At 39.5% G+C, this 4435-nt stretch overlaps 1 non-coding gene across 1 annotated transcript; it reads left to right on the top strand.

Moving 5' to 3' along the window:
- The first annotated feature begins 2872 nt into the window (after positions 1–2872).
- On the top strand, positions 2873–2978 carry LOC136337014 (U6 spliceosomal RNA). The gene has a single exon (XR_010731736.1). It is a non-coding gene; the product is annotated as a U6 spliceosomal RNA (small nuclear RNA).
- The last annotated feature ends 1457 nt before the right edge of the window (positions 2979–4435 follow it).

The following is a 4435-nucleotide window of genomic DNA, read 5'->3' as shown; positions in this document are numbered from 1 at the left end:
AGACATAACTCCATGGTCACTGGCATGAGCCCAAAAGTCACTGGCTTGAAGCCCATGGTCGCTGGCTTGAAGCCCAAAGTTGCTGGCATGAGCCTAAGGTCACTGGCCTGAGCAAGGTGTCACTGACTCAGCTGAAACTCCCCAGTCAAGCCACATATAAAAAAGCAATCAATGAACAACTAAAATGCCACAATTACAAGTTGATGCTTCTTATCTCTCTCCTTTACTGTCAGTCTGTCCTGGCCTGTCTCTCTCTCTTTCTCTTTCTCTCTCTTGTTTGCTCAAAAAAGAAAATCAATATGTAAAACCTAATTGTATTTATATATTCTATTGTTGTAAAGTACCCGTACCTCAATTCCGCAGGTTTATGTAGAGACACCAAGTCCAGATGAATTTTAAGGAGTTTTATTAAAGGAGGAGATTTATTAAATATGCCGGCTGTATATGGCTGACACGGGGCAGTTGCAAACCCAAATCGTGCACCAAATACATCTCTGGGGCTGGTTATATACCCATGATCACACACAGGCTGAAGAGAGCATGATGTCATGGCATAAGCTTACAACATTTGTTTAGGGGATATACAAAAACATTAAGACTTTCAAGGTAACACAATCAAAGATATTTACAATTTTTCAGGGTTCATCTTCCCTCCTTTGCCTAGTATGTTACTCTCAGGATTCCAGGAAGGGGGGAGGAACTACAATCAATGCAGGGTTGTATGTAAATGCTGTCTCCCATTGAAAGAGAAGAAGTTCCTTAATTAACCTCTATTTTAGTTTTAAAACTAAATGACCCATTGTTCTTGCAAGCCAGAAACTTCTACGTTCTTCTCCCTACCCTCCCTAAAGGAAGGATGGGACAGGAAAGCCTGACCTTTCCTCCTAAAATGTCCATGTTAATTTTGCAGCTTTTTGGTACCTTACTACACTATCAGCAATTAATAAGAATTTTGAAATTTTAAAAAAAGGCCATTGACACCTGAATAAACATTTTTTTCTAAGAGGACATACAGATGTCAACAAACATATGAAAAGATGCTCATCATCACTAACCACCAGGGAAATGCAAATTAAAACCACAATGATATAACATATTACTTCTCAGATAGTAAATCAAAAGCAAAGATTAAAAAGTTCCTATGGAAAATTAGTTTAATGAGAAGTATTATCATCAACAACCGGGAATATGCCAGGGCTAGATTAAAAGGCAATAATAATTTTTTAATTAATAAGAGCGTTGAAAAGTAATAGTGCATTTATATTTACTTTTAAAAATTACTCTATCAGAAACATCTGCTTCATCTAATTAAGGCTTTATAAATCTTGCTATATTAATAAAAGAGTTATTATTTTAAGAATTTAAAATCTGGTTTTACAACCTGGCAATTATAATATTTTACTCTAGGCTTCTGGTTAGTAGCACAGTTAATAATTTTCATGGAAGTTTGAAAATTCAATTCCAATTTATGGCTTTTTAAATTTTTAATAGTTATTAGTATTTTGTATCAGGGGAAATTTGGAGTATAAGCACTTAACATTTTGTAATATATATTATACTTTAACATAGGTGATTCAATTTACATGTTTAAAACCATCCTTCAATGTAAACTGAACAAAAACAAATCTCATATTTTCTCACATTTCTGTATTTTATGTGGACAAAGAAATGGTTATGATGTGCTTAGAAAAGCTTCCCAAAGGTCATATAAATTTCCAGGTATTTATTTATTTATTTATTTTTCTGTATTTTTCTGAAGCCGGAAACGGGGAGAGACAGTCAGACAGACTCCCGCATGCGCCTGACCAGGATCCACCCAGCATGCCCACCAGGGGGCGACGCTCTGCCCACCAGGGGGCGATGCTCTGCCCCTCTGGGGCATCGCTCTGTTGCGACCAGAGCCACTCTAGCGCCTGGAGCAGAGGCCGAGGAGCCATCCCCAGCGCCCGGGCCATCTTTGCTCCAGTGGAGCCTTGGCTGCGGGAGGGGAAGAGAGAGACAGAGAGGAAGGAGAGGGGGAGGGGTGGAGAAGCAGATGGGCGCTTCTCCTGTGTGCCCTGGCCGGGAATCAAACCTGGGACTTCTGCATGCCAGGCCGACGCTCTACCACTGAGCCAACCAGCCAGGGCAATTTCCAGGTATTTAATATGTGCTTTTTATATTAAATATTGTGAGCTAGAGGCTATAGGGCATACTCCATGGAGTAAAATGTATTCTCTGCCCACAAGGAGTTTACAATCTAACAGAGGAAATAAGAAAAACACATAATAATAAAATCTATAGAACAAGATAAAAACTAGTAATGCAAGTAAGTGGCCAATGAGTCATCTCTAGGGTTTCAGAGGAGCTAAAGTGGTTTGGGGCGGTTTCCAGATGGGGAGATGGAACTTTATTACATTTCACTGTAATTGCCTATTTACTTGTCAGATTCCTGGTTACCACATAAGCTCCCTGAGAGCAGCGATCCAGTGATGTTACAAGCTGAGCACTAAAGACAGAGGGGTCTATCTCAATCCCTCTACCTCGCATCCACTCAATAAACAGCTGATTAATAACATGTGAATAACACAACAAACCCTAAAGGACTTAGGCAGGTAGGGTTTGAAAACACAAACAAGGCAATTCAATTTCTGGCAGAGTAGTAGTGTTAAGCAAAAGCTCATAGTTGGAAGAGCAAGAATGGGCAGGCCAACGTGCTTGGAGGGTAAGATACAAGCAGATCAATCAGACGAGAGCAAATTGAAGTACTTAATACAACCCCAATTGAGGCTTGAAGGAAGTAACATCCATGAGTGGCCAAAGAAGACCTAGGCCAGGGCGTGGAGATTGGAGAAGGGCATTAGTTGTAACTCACATCCACTGGAAAGAACAAACTGCTCTCCTTGGCAGTGGATACTAAAACTGGAATGGCACAGAGGAGATTAGTACAGCCTCTGAGCAAGAATAACATGCAAATTCATGAAATGTTCCACATTTTATGAAGAGAAGAACTTCTAGCATGTGTTCACTGAGTTGAGAGGGAGCAGGACGTGTGGAAAGTCAGGATGACCAAGCCTTCCCGTGTGGGTGACAGGGAATATGGTCAGGGCCTTCTCAACAGAAAATGGTTGCTAAGCATTAATAGGAAAATTATGTATGTTTTACTGTGAAACTTAGATTTTGGCACATTGAATAAGATAATTCAAGGAAAAAAAATGTAAAATTTTATGATGGACTATAGGAGAAATCAGAATGAGATATATCTTCTCAACAAGAAATATAATCAGAGCTATTGGCTCAATCCAGAAGACTAAAATCTGAGCTCTGGTAAATATCCATAACATTGAAGGAAATTAGAAAGAAAAAAGAAAAGAAAAGAAAGGAAAGGAGAAGAAAAGAAAGGGAAAGAAAAGAAGAGAAAAGGACTGATCACACTCCAGAAATAAAGAAGACATGCCAGATGTTGCAGCTCTTAGGAGGCTAAAGAGAGGTCTTCAGGCAGGGATTGATCATGGTGCAAATACTACCACAAGATTAAAGAGAAAGATCTGACCTCTATGGAAGACAGTAGTAACTTTTGAAAGTATAATTCAAGGGTGAACATTAGGTTACTAATTTTAAAGGAAAATAAACAGTGAAAATTTTGATTCAACATAATATAAACATATGTATGTTATACTGCCTCAAAAGTTTAAATATAACAGAATATTTTAGTGTTTAGTGACTAAGGCAGAATAAAATGGGGGATTGGGTGTGTGTCTATGTGCGTGTAAGTCCATTATGAGGAAGGACTGTGCAGATGTGTGGGAACCAATGTTCATTTTAACATAAGAATATAAACTAATAAGAATTCAAGAGGAAAGTAATCTAATTGTCCAATTACATAACTAGATGATGACTTTTTTGGTTTTCAGATTTTTATTTATTTATTTTTCTTTTGAGAGAGAGAAAACAGAGAGAGACAAAGAATGGGGGGGAGGAGCAGGAAGCATCAACTCCCATATGTGCCTTGACCAGGCAAGCCCAGGGTTTTGAACCAGCAACCTCAGTGTTCCAGGTCAACGTTTTATCCACTGTGCCACCACAGGTCAGGCAATGACCTTTTTTTTTTTTTTTTTTTTTTTTTACAGAGACAGAGTCAGAGAGAGGGATAGATAGGGACAGATAGGAATGGAGAGAGATGAGAAGCATCAATCATTAGTTTTTCGTTGCAACACCTTAGTTGTTCATTGATTGCTTTCTAATATGTGCCTTGACTGGGGGTGCTACAGCAGACTAAGTAACCCCTTGCTTGAGCCAGCGACCTTGGGCTCAAGCTGGTGAGCTTTGCTCAAACCAGATGAGCCCACGCTCAAGCTGGCGACCTCGGGGTCTTGAACCTGGGTCCTCCGCATCCCAGTCTGAAGCTCTATCTACTGCACCACCTCCTGGTCAGTCAGGCAATAACCTTTTTAAA

This window comes from Saccopteryx bilineata, chromosome 4, assembly GCF_036850765.1.
Source record: "Saccopteryx bilineata isolate mSacBil1 chromosome 4, mSacBil1_pri_phased_curated, whole genome shotgun sequence".
Lineage (NCBI taxonomy): Eukaryota > Metazoa > Chordata > Mammalia > Chiroptera > Emballonuridae > Saccopteryx > Saccopteryx bilineata.
This window is presented reverse-complemented; position numbering and strand designations above follow the sequence as displayed.